This window comes from Parasteatoda tepidariorum, chromosome 9, assembly GCF_982258835.1.
Source record: "Parasteatoda tepidariorum strain Cologne lab strain chromosome 9, Ptep-v5.0, whole genome shotgun sequence".
In the NCBI taxonomy this organism is placed as follows: domain Eukaryota; kingdom Metazoa; phylum Arthropoda; class Arachnida; order Araneae; family Theridiidae; genus Parasteatoda; species Parasteatoda tepidariorum.
Genome location: NC_141763.1, coordinates 72,327,782 through 72,354,513, shown reverse-complemented (window position 1 = coordinate 72,354,513; position 26,732 = coordinate 72,327,782). Strand labels below are relative to the sequence as shown.

Genomic DNA, 26,732 nt, shown 5'->3' with positions numbered 1-26,732 from the left:
TATATCTAGAGCCAGACAAAGAGGAGTGATTAATACTTATTTATTGCAATAACCTTGAAGCATCTCTATATTGAAAATCAAAGAATTTCGCAGTTCAGCGAGATTAAGTTTTTTCCGTTCCAAACAAAAAAAAACTGCAAAAATTAATTAATTTATTTGATACGTCGCTTATTTTTACAAGTTCACAACCTCGCGGCCTATATTATAACCCCCTTTTTTTTCAAAGAAAAAAAAAATATTTGCTTCACATGCATCATTCATGGTCCAAAGATAGTGTGAATTGAAGCGACCATACCTTAAAGGAAGAGAAGGTTTTTCAACCGCCATTTTGAGAACTTTCTTCGCTTCAGTTCACATGATTGAAATGCTTCACGGTAAATGTCCAGACGATTTTTGTCGTTTTCATAGTATAAATCGTTTGGTAAAATTATTTTTAGGCGTGGTGCTATCTGAAAGAGTTTATTAAATTTACGATTTTTTTTTTTAAATAATCATTAGGTCATGAATTTCTTTCTGGTCTATTTAAAAGAACAAGATTCACTGAATTTCTTTTATGTTTAGTTTTCACCACAAAGCTCCGAAAATTACTGAGAAATGTGAACCTCAAAAGTTGATATAGGTTACTGACCTCTTCAGTCTTCGAATTGTTTAACAAAGGTTGGGTTTGAAATGAAATTCGAATTGAATTATTTAGAAAATTGGAAAGTTAGAGCATAATAGCTTCGTAGTATCCGGAATTTCAGAATAAAATGACAATAATGTCTAAACTGAGTTGAAGATTGGCTGATTTTTGTGATTTTGAACAATATTATATTACGTGGTTATATATACCTATTATATTTCATGAATAATAGCATAAAAGCATAAGGTCCGCATTTATGTTATTTGCTTGCTTTTCTTGCTTATAAATAAAAATTTCTTATATATATCTTGTTTTTATGGCTGTTTGAATTTGTTCCAATGCTTTTGTTTATTTACTTAAGCATATTGGGTATGTTTTTTTTTATTTATTATTATTTTTTCATTATTTGTCAGGCAGGTTTTCCATATCTCTTTTTGTTGTAATTTTTTATTATAAAAATGCAATAAAGTGAAGAAAAAAAAAGTTTTTTTTTCACAATTGGATTAAAAACAGCATTAAGGGAATTCATTTTTTACCTAGAGGTTACATTAATATATTCAACTCATTTTGTTCGAAACGTGTTTTTTTTTCTATCGTAAATTTATTCTGAAAGCATAAATACCAAGGGTTGAGGCTATCTGTCACATTCGTATTCCATTCCCTTGTGATGTTACAAGTAAGTTTATAATAATAGTCTTTGTTTATTATAAGTATCATGATAAGTGTTTTAAAAGTAATTAAAAGTCGTACCTATTGAACTGCTTTTTTAAAAAAAAATTTATTTGAGGTTAGGCGAGTGTCTATATTTACTATAAAAGCTTGCAATGCAGCGTATAAATTTCATTAAGTGGTTGATATATTGAGAAATACTGGTATTTTTTTAAACATCGCTATAACGATATTTTAAATGATATTCCCACATTATATAGTCAATATTATATATTTAACGCTAAATATCGAATATAACATTATAGTAAAATACCTCCGCCTTATGGTAAATACGCTATACCATTTGGTGTATTTACCATTGCGCGGTATTAATGGTTGCACAATCTACTGTTGCTACTTTACCTTTTATTCTACCTATTTGTAAACAAAAATATATTAAGGCGAAAGGGGAAAAAAGTATTTCGTTGCAAAATAATTTAAGAAAAATTTATTTTCAGGTTTCTGATTTATTTTTAGTATTTGGGATATTTACCGTGAGGCGGTATTAATGGTTGCACAATCTACTGTTGCAACTATACCTTTTTTTCTACCTATTTGGAAACAAAAATTTTATTAAGGCAAAAGGGAAAAAAAGTATTTTATTGGAAAAATAATTAAAGAGAAATTTATTTTCCAATTTATTTTTAGTGTGTGATGTATTTACAAATTTTAAAAGTTATCCAATCAAATTTTAATAGTTCCAGCAATTTTCCTGACTGAAATGTTGCTAACTTAGACAGAGGAATACCCGCGATTTTGGTGCTACATGCGAATAATGTTAGATTAAATAGCAATAGTCTAGCAATGAGCTTCCATAGTTAAGTTCTCTAGTTTTAAAAACTATTTAAGCTAACTCTTCCGGAGTAGTTAAATTGTGTTTAGATTTTTATTATAGTGAAAGATGCTTAATGCAATATATTAATTCATATCTCAATTGCTTTACTGCTCTTTTTTTTGTTCCATGAATCTAAAATCCTTTTCTTGTTATTTTTGCGTGCTATCACGAAATTTATTATCACGAATGTTTTTGCTTTTATACTTTCCATTATTCTTTTTTCCTCTATTCTGAGAACTGGAAGAATTACTTTACGATTTTTTCTCCCATTATTATTAGCATTTAATTTACTGCTGCTTATTGACAAAATGGCGATTTTACTTGTTTTTTAATTTCATATGTATTAACTTTATCTTAGTTCTTATATACGTCAGTCATGAACTTTAAATCTTTTATTTTATTTATTAGATCAAACTTGGCTATATTCACGAATTTCTCATTTTCAAAGTTCAAAATAATTGATTTCACTGGGAAAATTTTTTTTTGTTCTATTTATACAAATACTTGCCTAGTTCGGATGTGTGAATTTTAAATTTTAAATTTGTTTTGCTCCTAAAGCTGCGGATTTTTTTAAATGGCATTTTTAGTCTATTTTTTGTCGGAATGTACAAGTTTAAGAGCGTTATATATAACAAGGGGTCACGTACATGTTGTGACAAACCTTTAGGGGAGTTAGGGCAGGGGAGTCAGAATTAAAATTGCACAGGAACTCATGCCCGAAAATGTCCTTTAACGTTTTCGTATTATAACCAGTTCAGAATCACCCAAAAAAGCAGTTCATAATAGCCAAGCACTCCTAGTGGCGTATGGCGACATTTCCTTGTATGGGTACCAATGCAATTTTACTGATGATGCACCCTAAATCCCCTAGAAGCTTGTCGCAACATTTATGCGGCTCCCTGTTATATATAACGCTTTTAAACTTGTTTGTTTCAACAAAAAAAGACTAAAAATTTCAGTTTAAAAAAATCAGTAATTTGGAGAAAGAAATCGATTGTGCATTTGAAATCAGTGATGCGAAAGTACCTATGATCTGTTAAGAAAAAATCTGAGATAACGGAAAAGAAAAAGAAAAATTGTTCTCTAGTGATTATTGTAATTTTCAGTTTGTTTCGTTTCTATTTGGATTCAAGTTATATTAGAAAGTTTGCAATAGAACATTATGTGTTTGTGTTTGCAGCTAGGAAATTTATAATGATTTCAGAGTTTTATATAAATTTGTGCAAAAATTATTCATTCAGTTTTTGATAAAAATAATGAAGTGTGCTTTCATCATCATCCACGAAATTTAAATATTGTAAATTTTGGCTCAACTTTTCTCTGAACCCAAACATTCGAATTTTCGATTGGAAATTTTTCCATTTTCTCATGAGATTGACATTAAGACTATTTTTTCAGTGCAAATGTGGCTGGTTATATTTTTAATTGATAAATCGTTGATTTACCTTAAAAAAAACACATTTCCTTTACTATGAAATGTTTGAGCTGCAGTGGTTCAAAGGAAAAATCGTTCGCGTCTCAATGAGAGGACCCAGGTTGGAATCCCAGCGGTAGTTGGTTCAGGTGAATTCAACTTCTGGCTCGAACAGATCACAATGCTGACGCTAAATATCCTCAGTGGTAGACAGATCATGGGATACAGCCCATTTGCCGTCAGGCTAACCAAGGGAGGTTTTCATGGTTTTCCTCCCCATGCAACTCAAATGCTGGTTAGTTACTTCAAAAAGTCCAGTGGTAGACTCCTCATAGGTTTGAATACCTTACCGTCGGGCTAACCGTGGTTAGTTAATCGTGGGAGGTTTCTGAGGTTATCCTCTCTATGTAACGCAAATGCGGATTAGTTACTTCAAAAAGTCCTCCACAAAGGCTAGTTTATAGAAAGGAGTTCTCTTGTCTTTTGTGGTGTATTCAAAATTACAAGGCCACATAGTTGAACATTGATAGTCGTAAATTTAGAATTGTGTCGGCTGTTAACAGTTCTGATAAAATAAAATATGGTTATAAAATAAAATATGAACTGCTTTATTTTGTTTGCAAACTTATATCAATTTGTATTTACTAAGAAAACGCACTACATCGTGGAAATGAAAATAAAATTTTTCTGATATATTTTATTTTTATCAAATACCTTGCATAAATTATAAAACTAATTAAACTAAACAATGTTTATTTCGACCTATTTTTATAAATTGTGAGGTATTGTTAATTATTATTCGTTTTTAACCCAAAAAAATTGTTTCTCTGTTTTTGGAGGAAAGCGTTAAATAAACTTAACGAACGAGGTCAACGAATTAGTTTCGTCGCACTGACCAACTTCACTGCTTGGATGAACTGGATGCTTTGAACGTGTTTCCTTGAGAAAATTTGCTTACATTCAGTATTTAATTTACAAAATTAAACTTTTTATTGTTTAGAATATTTCATGCATTTGAATTATTCTGACATATAATAGGATAATGAAATTGAAATAAATAAGGAAATATTCTTTAACGTACATTCCTGTTTTAGGACAAATCAACTCAAATTAATTATCTATATAATACAATCAATAATTATTTTGAGGAAAATGTAGATATATATTGAGTTTCGATACAATAAATTTTATGAATTTTTTTCTCATCACATTTATTTATGTTATTAAATTTCACAGCATTTGTTTAGGACCTAGATTGTATGATTAAATTAAACTTAAAAAAATAAATAATAATAATTAATAGTTTGCACAATCAATGGTTTATAACAAAACTATATCCAGTGCTTCAAACATTTCAGTTTTATTTCAAACATTTCTTTAAAGTAACCCATATGAGGGGTACATTGGCTCCAACCTTTAAACATAATTTATTCCAGGCATTTTGTAATTTTTGTGAAATTGGAAAACGTTTATTAAGTTTATGAATTTGAGAAAATAAGGAACTGCTTTTGTGAAAAACCACTAAAACCACTAGCCTATTCAGACTTATTGCAAAAGAACCATTTTTGTGAAATTGTGACTTTTTTTTTATAATTTTATGAATTTGTGGAAATAAGATTGCGTTTCTTAGAGGAAAGAAAACCATGTGTGCACGATTACGACGAATTGAACTACGATGAACTATAATAATAACATTTATTTACATAACAGAGGTAAGTTCACACAAGCTGCGGAAGACCGCAGGCAATCCTTTTACATGACAATCACGACTACAACTACTGTATTACAACAAACTTAGGGGAGGCAGCCGGTAGCTGCTTACTTCGCTCCTTTTACATTGGAATGTGCGCCAAAGCGCCTTGCGCAAATTAATTCGGCACACCATGTCTTTCGCACAGTTATTTCCTTTTAAGACGTCAATAATTCCGTTTTTCTTCAAAAAAAAATTGTGAAGGATTTGTTTTGTGATAACATACTTTGCGAATGGTCCACGGTACAAAAAGGTTTCACAAAATTGAACAAAAATGTGTCAAAATAGCTCCGAAACAAATATAGTCCAATTTGAAAAACCCACGTATTCATTATTAAGCATAGTGAAATGCTCAAAATTGGGTATTTGCAACTCGAAAAGAAGCGAAGTGGTTATGCTTAATCTTGTAGTTTAAATCAAATTTAATTGGACACCTGTAATCACTTAACACGTATGTGTCGAACCTGATTGGTTTCTGAATCGACAAATGCCAAGATTTACTTACGATGACGTCGCTTACAAGTATCCAATCGAAACAGCCCTGAGAATCCGTCTACATTTGTAAATAAACATTGCGGCTAACAAGGGAAACTAGGGAAGTGTGACTCGCCAATTTTGAAATAAACTAGTGGGATGTATGCCTTATGAGGAATAATTTTAGGGGGCAACATTCGTTTCGGCCCATAAAAGGTTCTGTGAGAGATAAAAAATAATTCAATATGTAGGAAAATCGGTATTTTATTACTTCAATGCTGACTATTAGTTATTGTAATTGTCTCATAATCCAATTAATTTATAATTAATTAGGTAATTAATTAATTTGCTAATTAATAAATTAATTAACATTCGTTTCGGCCCATAGAAGGTCCTGTGAGAGATAAAAAATAATTCAAAATATAGAAAAATCGGTGTTTTATTACTTCAATGCAGACTATTAGTTATTGTAATTGTCTCATAATCCAATTAATTTGGAATTAATTTGCTAATTAATAAATTAATCAAAAAATTTATTAATTATTAATTAATTGTTGGTTAATTGTTGATTAATTATTCATTGATTGTTAATTAATTATTAATTAATTAATTGATTTGCAATTACATACTCCAATTAATTTGGAAAGTTTTTCGAAAAAAAAATTTAAAAAATTTGATGTCAATTATATTTTTAAATTAACCTAACAGGTTTTTATGAAAAACTACAGATATATAAAACTTTCGAAATCAATTTTGACAATAAATATGCATTATATAGTACAGTACCACAAAATTAATTTGAGTATGAGACAATTATAATAACTAATAGTCTGCATTGAAGTAATAAAATACCGATTTTTCTATATATTGAATTATTTTTTATCTCTCACAGAACCTTCTATGGGCCGAAACGAATGTTGCCCCCTAAAATTATTCCTCATAAGGCATACATCCCACTAGTTTATTTCAAAATTGGCGAGTCACACTTCCCTAGTTTCCCTTGTAAGTAGGAAAGTGTTAATTATTCGTGAAATAAATTTAGAATGAAGATAAGTGCAGTAAATTTTTATCGAATTAGATTTTCTTTTCCATATTTGATTGAAAGGAAGTAATAAAGTTTGAATTTGGTCACATCTGAATATGATGGTCACATTTTGTCATGATGTGACATTTTTAAAACTATTTAAATTTGATCAAGTCATTATACTGATGAACGGGTACATAGGACTATATTTGTTTCAGAGGCATTTTGACGAATTTTTGCTCAATTTTGAGAAACCCTTTTTTACTGTACTATTTTGTGATGGACATATTCTTACCATAACATATTGTGGGATTGGGTTTGTTTTTACGATAAACTGTATTGTGATGGGTCTGTTTTTACGATAAACTACATTGTGAAGGGTCAGTTTTTGTAATGAAATATTTTATGAAGGATCTGTTTTGACTATAAAATATTTTGTAAAAGGTCTGTTTTTACGATGAACTATATTGTAAAAAGTCTGTTTTTACGATAAACTATTGTAAAAGGTCTGTTTGACGATTAAATATTTTGTAAAGGATCTGTTTTGACTATTAAATATTTTGAGAGGGATCTGTTTTTATGATAAACTATATTGTAAAAAGTCTGTTTTGACGATTAAATATTTTGTGAAGGATCTGTTTTGACGATAAAATATTTTGTGAAGGGTTTGTTTTTACGATAAACTATATTGTGGTGGATTCTTTAACGGTCCCAAATTTCTAAGACGATCCCCGTTAAAACAAGAAAATGGCTGTGTCAAAGAAACCTCAAGCAGGAGTTTACCCAGCCATTTAAAAACTCTCTCCTTATTTTGAATTCTACTAAATCTATAAAAAAATCCTTTAATAATTTATTAAAAACACACATTTATGACATGTGTAACAATATGAAAAGCCCGTTAATAAAACTTTCTAATTTACTTGCCTAAATTGCATAAAAATTGAGAGAAGAATAGACTCACCTCTTGCTAGAAGGCTTAACCTCTTGCTTGTAGCGTTTGCATGGTGAAGCCATTCTTTCTTGTTCACTTGTTATACGAGAAGCTGTAAGTAAAAGAAAAAAAAGATTAGGTTTCCGGTACTATAATTTTGAAACTAAAAACAATTTACGGTGCAAATTTATAAATTTTTAATAAAATTTATTTCTCTGTTAGTCTTAGCGCTTCAAGCGACACACATTTTCAAGTCTCCCACATTAAAATCTTACTTTCAATTGTGTGGGCTTAGTAAAAAGGAATATGTAGGCGAGACAAATCAACCTACCACACTGAGAAAAAAAAAGACTCTGCTGGTATAATTGACAAAGAAAACAGAAGCTGTAATGAAATCGAATTCTGTGATGCATATTATAACTGTCTGCGAACATTATGTTATATCAAGAAGTATTTCATTGAAAGTCGTCACCGGGTGTTGCGTTTGCCAAATTTAATCTACAAAAGAAATTCATAAAATTTTATCTAAAAAAAATTGATTTTATAATTTAATTTTTATCGACTGACTTGTGGTCTATTCTGTGACTAGGTGAGTTATGAAATAAGAAGAAAATTTATTACAAACTGCGGCAAAATAAAAAACAGGGTAAACAATTTTTAATAAATAAACTCACAAAACATTACAAATAATAATAAAGGTTGGATTGTAGTAATAAATAAATTTAATTGCTTCCAATGCGGCAGCTTTTTGCAGCGTTGCAGAGGAGCAAACTCTTATTGAAATTTTCAGAAATGTGCCACAAGTCAGCTTTGGGAGAGATTCCTCTTCACTGAGGAGAAGTTGCTTACCGTCCAATAAGCTCATAATTCTTAGAACGATTGGATCTTATCAGTAGACGCTCCTAGCACCTCAGCAATTGTTAAACATCATCTAAAATCCAAAGCCGGTCATGGTTTGGGGTGGAATTTGCGCAAGAGGCAAAACACTTCTGGGTTTTGTGGCCTAGGACCTTAAAATAAATCAAAAAGTGTGTTCTAGTGGGACATTCTAGAAGCTTTTGTTCTTCCGTGGGCCAAAAAGCGATTCGGTAATGTCAACTGAATGTTTCAACGCTCCAGCTCAGTAAGACAAAAAGACACAAAGTGGCGCAAGGTGCATTTTCCGGAAATATCATCTGAAGAATGGCCACCCTACTCACCAGATCTCAATCCCATGGCCTACATGCATCCTTAGTTAGCCTGTACTAAACCATACAAAAGTTTGGATTCTCCAAAGCAAAAACTTTGGCGGGAATGGGATAAAGGTAGAAGACCCATTGCTGAAAATAAGCGTTTGCTCCTCTGCATATTTAGAAGAGGCGGCCAGTTTGAAATCAATAAAATCTACTTATTAGTGAAGGTCTACTCTTATTGTAATTTGCTATGTTTTGTTAATTAATTTATTTTTAAGGAGGTTGCATTAAAACTGTCTGTTTTTTTTGCCGCTCTCTGTAAAATATTTTAGATATATGCCGTTATTCTGACGCAACTTATCACTGAAACGATTATTATGTTTAGTTTGGGGATATGAGAAACGAAATTTTTAATTATAATGCGATTTTAAATGTTATAATATAAAAAATAAAAATTAATTAAAAATATTTGTCTATATCAAATTAAAACATATGTACACACGCTAATTATTTTTTTTAAACGTTTGTCTCTCCTAAATAAGGTTTCCATAAACAAAAAATTCGTATCAGATTTTTTTTTTCATAAATATTAATAGATTTTTCTCTCACTTCCATTTTGTCACTATTGATATTTGGTTAATGAAAATATTTTCAGAACGCTCATTAAAATTTGCAAAAATAAAAATTGCATAGCTGCGATTTTATGACAAAGACTGCATTTAAATTTAAGTTTGCTACATTGAAATTGAAAATAGAATTACTTATGCAGTTACTTTTGTAACTGAATGACACTTGATATAATTATAAAATTAACCTAACCAAATTCGCACAAAAACTTTTATTAAAAATTTATTTTATATTCTTAAAAAAAATCAGTTAAGAAAGAATAGATTAACTAATTTTAATCTAGCTATATTTTTTTATTCAGGAAATGCATTAAAATAAATATTTTCCTTTTTTATAACTGTTTCCCCGGAGCATTTGTGATATTTTTTTCATTGCTTCCTGGAAATTAAATTTTTTTTTTCTAATTTGCAACAATTAATTTCTGTTTAAAGACTTGCTTTTATTGTAAACTACAGGATTTTTTCCCCAAATTCTTTTACCTAAATACAATTCAAAATATGCAAAATATTCTTAATATATTTTTATTGTAATTTATTGGGATCTATTGAATTATGTGGAAATGAATATCTTTCTAAGACAATTTCAATCTTATTCTTCAGTAATGTTATATTAACTTCAATCATGATACCTGAAAAAAAATCAATAAATATAAAACTATTGAAAAAAAATCAATAACTATAAAACTCAAGTGATCTTAAGCTGTTAGGAAGAGAAACAGCAATCTGTTTTTATTCTAAAATAACATCTGAGCCCTTTTCTTTTCAACGAGTTAAATATCACAACCTTTTCATTTTCGAACATAATTGAATTATGCTATCGTTTTTTAGGTCGACTGAGTGGCGGATGTAGCTCAAGGACAAATACTGTAGGAGGATCAGAAATATGTACTCTGAAAATGGGTCTTATGTGAAAACTATCTCATATTCTAAAACTATCACCATAAATAAGTGATCACTTAATCTAAATTAATGCTGTTTTTCGAAGCTCTGCCGCCAAGAAAAATAAAAAAAAGGACTAGTTTAATTGCCTTACACTTTAAGCAATGTGGTAATTTTAAACTATACACATAATCTTGCTGTGAAAATTAATCTGGGCTTTAGAACAAAGAAATAACTGAAATATTTTAAAGTTATTAAACTTTAAAAAAAAAAAAATTAATTTTAAAAATCGCCAATTTGGCGATATTTTTCTACTTAAATGAAAATTATCAAAATCACTGCCTTATTCTCAGACGTTGCAAATTTTTATGACCCCAGGTAATGCAGCATTGGAGTAAGTTTTTCAATTTAAAAAAAATTAGACCACGGAAGCTTTTTATTTTCACAAAACTGAAGCTTTTCTATCTATTGACGTTTTGCGCCATTTTCAAAAAAGCGCAGACAGCGCTGGCTTTAGATAGGCTAAATTTGATCTAACAGTCATTAACAGTAAACTCACAGCGGTTATAAGAATACCATCCCCACGATTAATTCGCGATCATTTTTGTTTCTTGCCGAAACACTTATTGTTGTGTCAAATTTAAAAAAAATTTTATTCAAAGAGGCCAATCTTTTTATTGTATCAAAGCAGGTTTCATTCATTTTATTCTTTTTTATACTATTTTTCCTTGTTCACGTATGGGTTGAGTTAAATTTAGTTTGTTTTATTTTTTAAGCTTTAATTTCTTCTTTAAAAATTAAATAGGACATAAGTAATTTTATTATTACAGAATATTAGTACAGTACGCAAAATAATAATAATAATAAAACCGATCACCCTGAATAACTTTGGGTCTAATGACCAGATCTTCACCCATTAGGGTTCGAGTCGTGAGTGATCTTAAATAAGTTAATTAATTAGTGCAGACGATGTTTTAAGTTATATAGACACGAAACGTCAGTCAGACACAAAAACGTACTTTCTTCGAATGTACATGCCATTTTTTGCGCGATTCGGATTTTTGAGGCCAAAAATGTTTTTTGTACAAAAATTGGCGTAATCACTCATCGGACAGCCAGAACGAGGTGCGTCTTTAAGGTTAAAATTTCCATTTTTTAACTTAGCTTACCAATCAGGAATGATTCTTTTAGCTATGGCATCCTTTCCGTACACAGTACAAGTGTTAAGTGGTCTTAGAAACTTTATTAAAAGCAAAAAGAAGGTATCGAAAGTGCTCATTTTTCTCAACTTAAAATTCCATTTCAATGATCTGAAAATTAACATAAATAAACTAGAACACAAAAAAAAAGACGAAAGAAACAAAGATTCCGGTAGAAGAAATTTTTCGAATGATATAAAATATAATGCCAAAAACATTTCATAAGATTCGGAATTTCAATTTTTTTAATTAAAAAAAAAAAAAAAAAAAAAAAAAAAAAAAAAAAAAAAAAAACATTGAACATTTTTCTATCAACTTAATATTTCACATGATGGCATTTTTGAATTCAATCCTTTTAGTATGTTTTTTTTTAATAAGTTTACTTTACTCATAATCATTTTAAGTATGTTTACTTTCAATTTTTATATTTTATTAAAATTGGTTTGCATCTCCATGATGTTCATAACTTATAAATTATTCTTAATAAAGCGAGAGAACAAAAAGAAACAAGAAAGGAGAGAAAAAAAAAATCGAATTAATGATTTGGCATATTAGTGAATCTTCGGATTAGTAAATTGACTTATTGGTGAATCATCGGATTAGTGAATTGGCTTAATTAGTGAATCTTCTGATTAGTAAATGGGCTTATTTGTGAATTTTCAGATTAATATATTGGTTTATTAGTGAATTCTCGGATTAATAAAGTGACGTGCTAGTGAATCAAAGGGTGGACCGGTTGCACCTTTTAATTTATATTTACTTTCGAGTATGTTTACTAATGATTTCAAAAAAGTTGATTTTTTTTCTATTTAATCTTTGTTCCATTTAAATATCTTAATTACCTGAAATTTACAGTTGTTTTTTCGTGAGTGAGTGAAATTTTTAAAAATGAACTTACTGATAATTATAAAATAAATACCTATTTATAAATTTAACAGTTAATTTTTAGTAAATGGCTATTTATGATAAGGCAATGAACTACAATATATATGAAGAGCTTGAGGTAACATATTGAGCTAAAAACCACATTTTCCTATTAAATTATTCGATTCCAGATGATAGGTACTTTCGGAACTTGAACTAGATAACAGTACATTACATCAAATATATATATATATATATTTTACCTTTAACGTTCTTTTTTTTGCGAAGCTCTGTTACCAAGGAAAATAAAAAATGTCACAGTTTAAGTGCCTTACACTCGAAGCAATGCGATGATTTTAAACTATCTATATCATCTTGCCGTGAAGAATTATCTGGACTTTAGACTGGATTAATAACTTAAATATTTTAAAAGTTCTTAAACACTTTTTTAAAAATTGCCGATCGTGCAAATTTTTTTAACCTAGATGAAAATTATCAATATCACTGCCTTAATCTTAATTTTTGCAAATTTTTATGCTCCCAGATAATGCAGCATTGGCATAAGTTTTCAAATGTTGAAAAATTAGTCCACAAGCGCTTTTCATTTTCACAAAACTGTGGCTTTTCTCCATTTTGACGTTTAGCGCCATTTTCAAAATAAACACCGGCAGATGCCTTTAGATAGGTTAAACTTGACCTAACAATCATGAGTAGCTGTTGCCAAGTTACAGCAGTTAAAAAAAATGGCATATTATTCGTAAAAAAGCGTCACATCACAAGGCGACGGAGCCTTCGAAAAACAACCTTAAAAGGCTCTTCTGAACTATTTGGAAATTATTATATTGACCGAAGCGTTTTACATAATAATATAACTACTTTGAAAAATCATTCTTTCACCGGAAGCGATAAGCTGCTGCGGTTTCGAATAACTTAACAAGGGTTAAGAATTTCAATTTCATATCACATACAAATCAAATGACATCACCATTCCTTCACGACGTAGGAAGGACAGGGCATCAAGAACTTGACCTCTCTGATTCATTTCATTCATCGCTTATTTTGGAATATTTTTTATTCCAGAATTCTAAAGGTGTTCCACTGAATCCATTAAGCATTTATAGGCCAGAAATTTGACCTTGAACGCATACGTATATCACCTCTGCCTCAGGTCACACGTGTAATAGTTTCGTTTTTTGTTTGAGCCCCCGTACCTTTTTCTTTTGTTGATTTTGGCCTTGGAACGGTGCTAAAGACAATAGTAGATACGCTGGAGGAAGGAAAATGCTATTTAATAGTAAATTACATTGCGTGTATCAACTATCAGGTGTTGTTACTTTGTGTACCAATATCCGGGCATGGGTTTTTGAGATATTAAGTTGTGGAAAAGTTTTGTAGATGGATGTTAAAAGTGAAAATATAATTGCTTCTCTTTCATCGTTTTCTTGTCCTTTGTAATAGGGTGGTTCTAGAACAGCAATTTTTGCAACTGTTTCAACTGAAAATTGATCTCTTATTTATTACAAAACTAACGTAAGAACAGTTTGCTAGCATTTGTTAAATTCTATTTTTCCTGTTTATGAACAGCCTTTCTTTATACTAATAGTTTCAGCGAGAATTTTTGTACAATGAGGAAATAAATAAAATTAAGTAAAATAAAATTGAATGAATATATGTATGATTGTATGAATAAATATATAGATAAACAGTACACTTTGAAGAGCTTACGGTCTAATGATCGTACTATGACACAAGGAATGAATGAATGAACGAATGAATGAATAAATAAATAAATAGATAAATGGATGGATGGATAAATAGATGGAGGGATAAAATGATCTAACAATGGTCGTACTATGACTGAGTAAATAAATAAATGAATGAATGAAAAAATGAATGAATGAGAAAATGAATGAATGACAAAATGAATGAATGGATAAATAGCACACTTTGAAGAGCTTATGGTCTAATAATCGTACTATGACTCAATCTTAATAGATCGAGGGCCTAATCTGAACTATGCGAATTAAATAGTGCAGATGATATTTTAAGTTAGGAAGCCTGACCACTAATCTACATTACCTGACTAAAAAGAACTTTTTTTCGCAGGATTTAGATTTTTGACCTTAAAAAAGAGAGTATTCGCTATCTGGAATGGATAAATGGATGGATAGTTAAATAGATGGATAAAACTCTTAGAAGAGCTTATGGTCTAATGATAAGACTATGATATACTCAGAGAATGAATGAATGAATAAATAAATGAACGAATTGATGAAAAAATGAAGAAACAAATGAATGAATAGATAAATAAATAAATTTATAAATAAATGGATAGATAGATAAATAGTACACTATGACTCAATCTTAATGGTTCGAGGGACTAATCTAAACTATTCGAATTAAATTGTGCAGACGATATTTTAAGTTAGGAAGTCAGACAGCAAATCTACATTACCTGACTAAAAAGAACTTTTTTCCCCGCAGGATTTGGATTTTTGACCTTCAAAACGAAGGTATTCGCTATCTGGAATATATGTTTCCAATAGTTTAGCCGGGATATTGATCGGAAAGTTTGAGACCTTTATTGTTAATTTCACTTTTTGGCATATTTCGCCATTTAAAGCAAGTCGATATTTTGAAATTTTTATTTCTCAAGAACTGTACGACCGGTACCTTTTAAATTTTGGATTTTGTCATTTAATATTACGCAGATTAAATTGGAGTAAATATTTGTATACTTTGCAATTCACAAATTTTGCGACTCTTATAATATCTAGGAACTATTATAATGCTTAGTAGACTATCGAAATCCTAACAGATTTTTAAGAGTAAATTATTAGACAGTTATTTATATTTAAAAAAATACCATAATATATTTTTGCTTGTCAGACAAAAAAATATATAAAAGTGACATCGGTGTGCCATCTGCGTCAGAGAACTAGCAAAGTTCTGTAAGTGATATACAAACAACTACAGCCAGAATTTTGATATTTCTTCCAGGAATTCGCACTTTTGCCCAAAACAACAAAAAACAAATAGTAGAAATTCCCTTAAACTACATAGCTTATAGGGCAGGGATGGCGAACCAATGGCACGCGTGCCACTTATGGCACGCGACACAATATTTTGGGCACGCCACCGATCACAAAGTTCACTATGAAGCATATTAACAATTCAATTAAAATTCACAAAAAAAGAACAATTAATGCCAAAAAAAGCAATTAATAACCATAAATTATAAGCGAAAAATAAATAACTAGCATAAAAAATTAACAGTTCTGCTTAAACTAACATTTTATAACCCTAATATATGTTATTTGCCATCTAATCTGCAACAACAGAAGTCACACTGATGTTACTTTAAGTTGAATTACGCGTATAACTGAAACATTGCAAAAAAAAATTTTTTTTCCTAGTAAATAAATAGTTTTGAGTTGATAGTATTTAGTATTATTATTTACCCAATAATCACGAATTCAAAACTATTTATCGGGCACGTCTATGACCTCATTAAAATATATTTTAGAAAAAATGGCACGTTGGTGCATGAAGGTTCGCCACCCCTGTTATAGGGGTTTCTATTTCATAAAAATTACTGATTTTCCTTACAGCTTATAAAGGGAATATAGTTTCCTCATAGTAATGTGCAAAAATTTTATATATTTGTGCAAATTTAATTCCGATAATCTAACATATTTTCATTAATTATTAGACTGTTTGTAATTAAAAAAAATATATTTCTTATAATTAGAGCGTCAGGAAAAAAATATGCATAAAAGGGAAACCGGTGTCCTCATCTGCGTCAAAGGGTTAACATGTTTACAAATTAAAACTTTTGTATTCAAGTAAATCATGTAATTTAATGAAACAATTATAGTTCAACTTCTGAGAAATTTTTGTCTGACTTTATTTTTCTTCTAATGAATTAAAATATTTTTGAGCGAGAGGCGGATGTTTTTCGTCAGCTCTGTAAAAAATACATCGGGCAGAACTTGATTTTCAAGAAAAAGAAATCACATGAAAAAAAAAATATTTTGCAAATTATATTTTGGTTTTGAATAATGATTATTATGATTTTTTTCAACGCAAATTATTTTCAAATAAATAACTCTAAGTAAAAGAAATCATTTTCTTAAAGCCTCAGCAATTCTCAATTTCAAATTGGAGAACTATTTTTCTTTTGTTCTCACTACAAAAGCATCAATGTCTCATTATCTGCACTTATTTTATCTTACCTATAAATTTTTACTTGATTCTTAAAGGTAACGGCTTCGCACAAGAGAAAAAAAAAAAAAAAAAAATAGATCGCGAAAAGGTCGCAGTATAAGAGATCAAAAACCAGGCACTTAAAAACTTCGAACTTTCGGTTCAACTAAGTGGAGGAAATTGTTCTGTTTTGTTCCAGCTTAACTGACCAGAACGAAAAGCTAGGCAACTAGATAACTAGGTCTAGATCGCATGATCTGATTCTAATAAAGAGTGCTAACGTTTTGAGCTAACAATAGTTATGAAAAAGGAAAAAAAAATAATGAACTTGAACGACACACGAATTACACGTAGATTGCATCTTAAATAAGATAAGAATTGACCTACGATGATCTATTCCCAATTCTGAGTTTAGCTTGTTATTTCAGTTTTTTTCCTATGTTTTACATTATTGTTTATTTTATTTTTGTGAGTTTTATTTATGATTTGACTTGATTGGTACGAATTGACTTGATTGGATTCCAGATTTTAACAGGATTTTATTTTGGTATAATTTGCATTCGGAAAAAATTTCGCTGATTCAATTATCATCGCTGTCATTTTTTTGCGCATTTTGCAGAAGTGATGCAATATTTCAAATTGTTTATTTAGCCGAAATTGGTTAGATTTTTTTTTATATCAGAAATTATAAACCATACAGCTTGAGTCAAGATAATTTTTAAATCATATTTTTATTCAAGAAATTAAACAATAAGCTGAAACTCTTGTAACCCTGGAAAATTTTTTCCTCAAAATGCATCAAAATTACCTGCTAAAATTTAATCATTATGGGTTTTGAAACCATGAGCTTCTGTAATTCAAAATTTGCGGAATGTTTTAATTTTTTGTAAGGTTTATCTTCTTCAGATAAATTTAGGTTCCGGGAATCAAAGATGTCTTTTTGTTGACCTTCCTTTTTTAAGTAAAACGCGCACAGTTTGAAATTGTTGCTTTGAATACTTTGAGTTTAACACAGCAAAGCCGCTCTCTCACATCCTTAAACTATTCTTGTTTACTAATTTTTAAAGTAAATGGCGCATTTTTAAAAACGCAAGTAAGGTATTATTTTTTAAAAGTGCAAAACTACGTTAACATTTATTCTTTTGCCCTATTATGAACAACCTGTCATGCGATTATTGTTGCAATGTCACCAATCCTTCTTGGCTGCTTTGAGACAGGAAAATGTTTGCTCAAAAATTGATTCAAACTTGTTAATTAGATTTAATTCATCATCTCTAATTCACCAATTTGTACTCTGAACTTACTACTATCGAGCTTTAATTCATTCTTGTTGTACTCCAAACTCTACGATATTGCTACAAATTGCTGCGATGCAAACTCTATCAAATCTTGTTTCTATCAAGCCCTTATTCATCCTATCTGTATTCCAAACTTATTTCTATCCAACTTCAACTTATCCTAGGTTTACTACTCTACAGAACTTATTTCTACCACATAGCATTCCAAACTCTATCCACCTTGTTTCTATCAAGCCCTAGTTCATCCTAGCTGTATTTCAAACTTATTTCTATCCAACTTTAACTCATCCTAGCTTTACTACTTTACCAAACTTGTTCCTACCACGCAGCATTCCAAACTTTATCAATCTCGTTTCTATCATGCCCTAATTTATCCTAGCTGTATTCCAAACATATTTCTATCCCACTCTTAACTCATATTACTCTATCAAACTTTTTCCTACCTTGCTGCATTCCAAACTTTATACAACTTGGTTCTATCAATTTCTAATTCTAGCTGTGCAACCAAACTTGTTTTTATTTTGTTCTAATTTATCCTAGCTGCATTAAAATATTATTTCTATCCATCTCTAACATATCCTAGCTGTACTGCTCTACCAAACTTGTTCCTATCTTGTTGCATTCCAAACTTAATCAAACTTATTTCTATCAATCTCTAATTCATTCTAGCTGTATCATTATATATTCTACCAAACTTGTTTTTTCTCTCATCGTAATTCATCCTATCTATACTACAATCTTATTTCTATCCTACTCTTAACTCATCCTAGATGTACTATTTCACCAAACTTTTTCCTACCTTGCTGCATTCGAAGCTTGTTTCTATCAATCTCTAATTCATTCTAGCTGTAGTATATGCTGTGTCAAACTTGTTTTTATCTTGCCATAATTCATCCTATCTGTACAACAAACTTATTTCTATCCTACTCTCGTCCTAGCTGTACTATTCTACCAAATTTGTTCCTTCCAAACCGTGCTTCTATCTTTCTATACAGCTGTAGCTCATCCCATCTGTATTACTCAACAAAACTTGTTCCAAGCTTGCTGTATGCCTAACTTTACAAAACTTATTTTTATCCGATTCTAATTCACGCTAGCTGTACTCCAAACTCTACCCAACTTCTTTTAGTATCCAGACCAAATTCATTCTAGTTGTATCATTATATATTCTACCAAACTTGTTTTTTCTCTCTCGGTAATTCATCCTAGCTATACTACAATCTTATTTCTATCCTACTCTTCACTCATCCTAGATGTACTACTTTACCAAACTTTTTCCTACCTTGCTGCATTCGAAACTTGTTTCTATCAATCTCTGATTCATTCTAGCTGTAGTATATTATGTGTCAAACTTGTTTTTATCTTGCCATAATTCATCCTATCTGTACAACAAGCATATTTCTATCCTACTCTCGTCCTAGTTGTACTATTCTACCATATTTGTTCCTACCTAGTTGCACTCCAACTTCCAAACCGTATATCTATCTTTCTATCCAGCTGTAACTCACCCCAGCTGTATTACTCAACAGGACTTGTTCCAAGCTTGCTGTATACCAACTTTACAAAACTTATTTTTATCCAATTCTAATTCACGCTAGCTGTACTCCAAACTCTACCAAACTTCTTATAGTAATCCAGACCTAATTCATCCTAGCTATATTACTCGCCCAAACTTGTTCCTATCATGCTGTCTTTCCAACTCAACCGAACATGTTTTTATCTAGCTGAAACTCATCCTAGCTGTATTTCAAAATAAATATTTTAACATCAAAATCGGCTTCAAACATTTTTAATGCATTTTTCCTAAAATGAGGCATAACTTCCCCAAAATAAATAGATAAATAAAAAATATAAATAAATAAAATAAAAAATAAATAAAATCAATTGCTCTGAAAGTGGGAATCATTTATAAATTAGTGACGTATCATTTATAAATTTCTTTTTAATAATAATTATTACGATGTGAAAAAAAAATTCGTGCGTGAGCGTAAATATTCTAAAATTTTTTAAGGCAGTTTGATTTTTAAATTTCTCATTTAGAAAAAAATTCAAAATCTGACCTGAGTGCCCCACTCTGAAATAAAATGCAACTATATGAAGTCAACTTTAATAAAGCAAGCTTCTTTTTAAGAAGATAAACTAGATTTTTTTTAGAAAAAATATCTAACACTAAACTCAATTTTAGTTTTCAATAATAAAAATTTTTATGTAACATTCCTATTTTACCCCATCATAAAAAATAAAAAAAATAATCTCATGACCTTTAATGAACCAAATTTACTTTGACTTATCAAATTGTGACTTTTCATAATATTATGTTTCTTACAAATGAAGACAAATATTATTCTTTCTTAATAAGAAACCCAAATATAGCACCTGTAATTTGTGCGTTACATTATTTACATTTTTAATGTTAACTTCGATCCATTAAGGAAAGTGATTGCATGTTTATTTTTTTCTTGCCATTGTTCATCGTATCCATCTAAACTTAGACCAACAATTTTCGACAGTTCATTTACGTTTATGTACACATCTCATATTCTTAGTTATTAATTTCTACAATCTAGCCTACATTTATTTGCTAGCTCACCTAGTCACGGTAAAAAAAGTGACATCACGGAGATAAAAGTAAAAATAATCCCCATTTAATGACTTCTTTTTTTAGTGACATTAAACTCAATTGACCTATTTTCACCTTCTTCTTATTTGGTCATTAGTGGGTTTCTAACGTAACACCCTAATATTAACGAAGCGTTAATATGTGTTAACCGCGGCATTATGTAAATACAGTTTTTAAACGATGATATGTAACTCTTCTTTCGTGTTATGAAAATGATGGCTTATCTTTTTTGGGGAGAAGACTTTTGCACACAAGAATGAGTACTTTATTTTTATTGTAAGAGTTGTTTTTAAATCTGATAACAGAAATAAATTTGCTTGTTATAATTTTTTTTAACCGGTGTATCAATATCTATTCTATATTGCATTGTTTAGCCTTACGGTTAATTAACTAATTTTTATGTGACAGAAATCTTGGGAAACTAATTATTTACACTTTAGAGCAGAGGTTCCCAAAAACTGAGACCAAAGTTATGGAATTCAACGGAACCCTAGGGTTCCTTTGAAATATTAGGTGGACCGGAAAGTAATGTCGTTTCGGTGTATTTGATATTTGTTATTAAGATTTTATTTTTTAATCAATAATGTATTCACCCTCATTAGAAATAACCTTTCAATGCCGAATCGAAAATGAATCGAAAAAAAAAAATGAATTGGTTTTTAAGACTATTAAGGAATATTTAATGCTCCGAAACGACATTATTTTCCGGTCCACCTAATATTACAGAAGTTCCGGAAGTTAATATTTTTTTAACTATTAATAATTATATTCATATCCAATTAATAACCCATAGTTTATTTAATATTTAGGTTGATTAAATAAACTAATTTAGAAATGCCAATGAAAAAAAGTAGCAAATAAAAATTTTTTTTCACTAAGGATATAGTGAATAAAATTATAAAAAGGATATGCATTTATAAAAGTAAGCCAATAAGTCTTTCTCATTTATCTTCTCAATTCAAAATAAAATAATTAAATTTAAGAATAAATAATTATTTTTCATTATTTTTCGTAATTATTTTTCATTTTTAAGAACAAATAATTATTTAAGAATAATAATCATTTATATTTTCAAGAATAAATAATTATTTATTATTTATATTAAGAATAATAATTATTTTTCATTTTATTTCATATTAAGAATAAATAATTATTTAGTTTCAAATAATAATTATTTTTTATATTAAGAATAAATAATTATAATTCAAATTTAAGAATAAATAATTATTTTTATAAGTGTACTCAACGTTTATAATAATTCCTTTTTGCAAACCATAATTCAATTTCTTTTATTCATTTTTAGCCTATGCATACGCCAAGAAAATATGCATACTATTAAATATTTCATTCATCATGATTCTTAAATATGTTACTCTTCCATTATTAAATATTTTCAAAATAAAAAGTAGTTTTTTCGCATTAAATATTTTCAAAATAACTAGTAGTTTTTTCATAATAAATATTTTCTAAATAACTAGTAGTTTTTTCACAATAAATATTTTCAAAATAACTAGTAGTTTTTTCACATTAAATATTTTCAAAATAACTATTAGTTTTCTCACATTAAATATTTTCAGAATAACTAGTAGTTTTTTTACAAAATTTTTTTTCAAAATAACTAGTAGTTTTTTCACATTAAGTATTTTCAAAATAATTAAGTTTTTTTAATAGTATATTTACTACAGCTAATGAACTTTGCCGGATTTTCACTGAAAGAAACTAGATAATTTAGGGCTCCATAGATGGAAAAAAAATTTGGAATAGCTGCTTTAGAGAATAGGGAAATTATAAACTACACATATTAGTTTAGGGAAACTATATTCCCTTTATCTTTATAGGCTATAGGGAAGATCAGTAATTTATATGCAACAAAAATTCCTATAAGCTATGAAGTTTAACGCAGGTTTACGGACGTTTCTTATATACCTATCTCTACGAACACGCGTCAATTTGACGCATGAACGAATACACATAACAGCACTTAGAAAGCAATGTAATTATAGACTATAAGAAAAGAAAAATGAAAATATGAGATATATATTTATGGAAAGTTTTTATTATTTAATAATTTTATTATACAGTATTTCAATATTATACATTTATTTCGCGCATCTTTTACACAAATACTCAATTTTGTTTGTACACTTTCCGCAAACAACCTTTTCACATATTTTACAGGTGTTATTGCTCTTGTTTCTTTTACAAAAGCCAATTTGGCAAGTCTTGCGTTCTCCCGAAGTACTAGATGGTGGGTGATTTCGTTTTGCGTGGCCAGTAGGACCAACGATGTCTTCGAAGATTTTGTGGATAGGATATCGACCACTAGAGCCGCCCACTTTCAATTTCGTCCAAGTTGTTCCATCTACAGCTATTTCTGTATCACAAAATGCGTCCGAATTTTGGGACAATCTCGTAATACTTGTCTCATTCTCAGATTCAGAATCGGATAGGATACACATCCTTTTTCTGCAAAGACCTAATTTCTGACGGTTTCCTACTTCACTGTCTGATGATTCCAGTGCTTGCATACTTTCACCCGATTCCAAAATCTCGACTTCATCCTCGTTTTGAATCACTTCATTTTCATCTGCTGTTGTTGTTTCTAATGCCACCTGCCGCACTAGCAAGCCTGTTTGGTGAAAGCGAGCAAATTTAAGGCAGAGTGTGCGTTTCTTGTTTTTCAGTGGCGCCATCTATGACCAAGAATTGGACTTCTGCCACACTATACGTCGAGCCCGTTTATAGGGCGGACAAATTCATACATCCATTCATTCATCCACAGATCGTAATTTTGACCTGAATCAGAGAACGATCGATCTCCAATCCAGTACTCCCAGAGGTATTGATTTGTTATGGGAACATGGAGGACTTTTGCGACTCGACAGATTTAACGTGCATCAGTCACTTTACTACACGGGGAGTCTTCGGCCGGCGGGGTTCGAACCCACGAACTCTCGGACCGACCCCTACCGACCTTGCTATTCCGGCCTATTTCCATCTTCTTCAGAACCAGAATACTCCTCACAAATACTGACTATGTTTTGTAAAATTTTATTTCCTCTTCTAGACATATTCAGATGATAAAGAAGGGCTTTTTGTCAAAATCGTATAAAATTGAGGTTCACAATAATATCAATAATTCAAAAAATGTTCCAATATTTTATTTTTCAATATTCGAACTAAGCAACTGAAACCTTCAAAATCTCTTCGCATTCTGACATCAATTGAAATTCTACGTATGTACTTTCTGTTATTGCTTATCGGCAGCAGTTGCTTATCGCTTGTTTCATTTGAGATAACGATATCGGATAACGGATCGAAGTATTGTTGGTACATTACTATTTATTATTGATGTGATGTTTGCATGTTTACTCAAACTTTTGTCTAAATTACGATTACGTCATATTGACGCACATCCGTAGAGATAGGTATACCACAAAGAGAATTTCATTATTTAAACGCTTTTGAAGAAAATAGACTTCAATATATATTTACCTCGATCAATGGATAAAAGTCATTACAAGAGATAAAATAAAAATGCAAACGGGTTTTGTAATTTTCCTTATAAAATTCGAAATGCGTCAAAATGACGCGTCCCGTAAACCCAGTGTTAAGGGAATTTTTACTATTTGTTTTTTGCTGCTATGGAAAAGTGCGAATTTCTGGAAGAAATATCAAATATCAGGCTGTAGTCGTTAGTATATCACTTACAGAACTTTGTTAGCTCTTTGGCGCAGATGGAACACTGATGTCCATTAAGTATTTTTTTTTCTGACGATCTAATTACAAGCAAAAACATATTTTGGTATTTTTTTATTATAAATTATAGTCTAATAGTTACCAATTAAAATGTGTTGGATTATCGGAATTAAATTTGTACAAAAATATAAAATCCGGAAAAAAAGTAGTTTGAAATTTTTTTTTCTTTCATTCCTATTCAAAAATTTATCGATAATTGATTTTGTAACTTAAAGAAATTTCAATGATGAGTAACGATATCTCTTAGATCTAAATGACTACAAATAAGTGCAAAATTTGAAAAATTATTGTTTGAAATTGAACCGTGCTCCGAAGATTTCACCTTTAACGCAGAAAAAAAAAGACACTCGCGCTTAATGCTTTATTTCGTAACCATAAATTATAAAATGTTATGCATAATATTATTTTGACCTAAATTAATGCAAAAAATGAAAAGTATGTTTAGAAGTTCTACGTCAAAGGGTTAATCGGTAACATAGTACAATTTTTAAACGGTAACGTAAATACAATTTTTAAACGATGGTATGTAACTGTTTTTTTTTTTTTGTGTTACAAAGATAATAGCTTTTCCTTTGAAAATCCATTTGCAAACAAAAATAATTACTTTATTTCTATTTCAAATGTTATTTTTTAAGGCTGAATTTGCGTATTGCATACAAAATTTGTGTCGATGGCTTTGTTTACCTTAACGGTTAGTTAAATTAGCTATTTTATAAGTGAATGAAATCCTAGAAAAAATAGCCCTTAATAGGAATGCAGTTTCATCCATTTTGTTTTTTACAGCTTAGGGAAAAGTACGAATTTTTGGATTAACTATTAAAATTCAGGCCTGTAATCGTTATTTTCCTTACATAATTTTTTTTTTAACATCCTATGATAAACGATGCATTAAAAAGTAGCCGTGACATTTTACAGTTTTTAAACGACGCTGTAATACGTACGTTTTTCGAAGATGATAGCTTATCATTTGCAAGCTATTTGCGTACAAAAATAATTGCTTAGTTTTTATTGTAAGTTTTGCATTAAAAGCTTAAAAACAGTATTCTTCATAAAATAGAATAGATTTTGGTAATGTTATTGATTTATTTTTTATCAGATTATCGAAATCAATTTGTTTGCTTAGTTTACCTTTACGGTTAATTAAATTAACTAATTTTATGCGATAGAGATATTAGAAAAAATTTCCTTGTAAGTCGCAGAATATAAAGGAACTTCTTGCCGACCATTTTTTTTTGTTGCTATTCTTAAATTATGTAGGGAAAATTCGAACTTCTGGAATAAATATAAATATATATCATTTTCTCCCTTTATAGTTTACTAAAAACATTTAAATTATTCAATAGAAATATGTAATAGTATAAAATATTTTAACCAGCTATATTAAAAAGAAAAACTACCATCGGAATAGATTTACAACGTTTCAAAATTTGTGCTAAATATATTTGTATTTTATTTATATAGTTTATCACTAACATTTAGAAATCGCTAACCGCGTATCCTTACCTCTCTCGGTAAAGAGAATTCGTATTCTCACGTATGTAAAATCAGTACGCAGTTAGTACAAAGCAACCTTGATTTTCAATCGAAAAGTACAAACCTTTGAATTAAAACTGCTAAATTGTGCTTATATTGTAAAGTTGTGCTAATATTGCGAAATTTTGATAAAATTCACAAATTGTGTTAAACTGTTAACTTGCTCTAAAGCTGTTAATAATTTTGCACTTTTCACATTATAAGTCTACTTATGTTTGTCTAACGGTCAATGTGAATATTCGGTTATTATTAATACTAACCAGTCAATATTAATAAAAACCAAATAAACCGGTTAAAGTGAATAATTTAAGCGAATTTATCACATGAACCGGTTATTATTAATAACAACCAATGAAGTTTGGTTAATGTCATTCTTTCGCATTTTCATTAGGGATATTTCCGTATCGTGATCTGCCACGTCAACTACAATCGCCAAATTGATTTTAAACAGGAAAAATTAAATCAATACTTGTATAGTTCGTTCATCAGGAGTTGGCACTTGGCTCCACCTCTTTGGACGCGAAGAGTTCATTTAAGGACGGGGAGTATAGAGAGAAACGTCCCCGCTCTTGAAATTGAGTAATTGAGACAAACCTTACTGCTCGCCAAACGTGAATAGTGAATTCTTTTTCAGTCACTGACTTCGCTTTATCATCTGCTATTATATCTTTCGTTACTCTATCTAATTAAATATATTGCAGCAAAATGTCTCAAAAAGGACATACTATTCACTCGAAAGAAAGAAATGTCATTAAATTTATGAAATATTTAATGTTGAAAAATGCACATAAAAATTGCAAAATAAATATTTTTGACAT

The 26,732-nt window shown here is 29.7% G+C and overlaps 1 protein-coding gene across 2 annotated transcripts in view; it reads left to right on the top strand.

Annotated features, from left to right (window-relative positions):
- The window catches only part of LOC107449804 (sodium/calcium exchanger Calx), a 115,433-nt gene that overhangs the window by 45,303 nt on the left and 43,398 nt on the right, over nt 1–26,732 (top strand). The gene's annotated exons all lie outside the window — the stretch shown is intronic.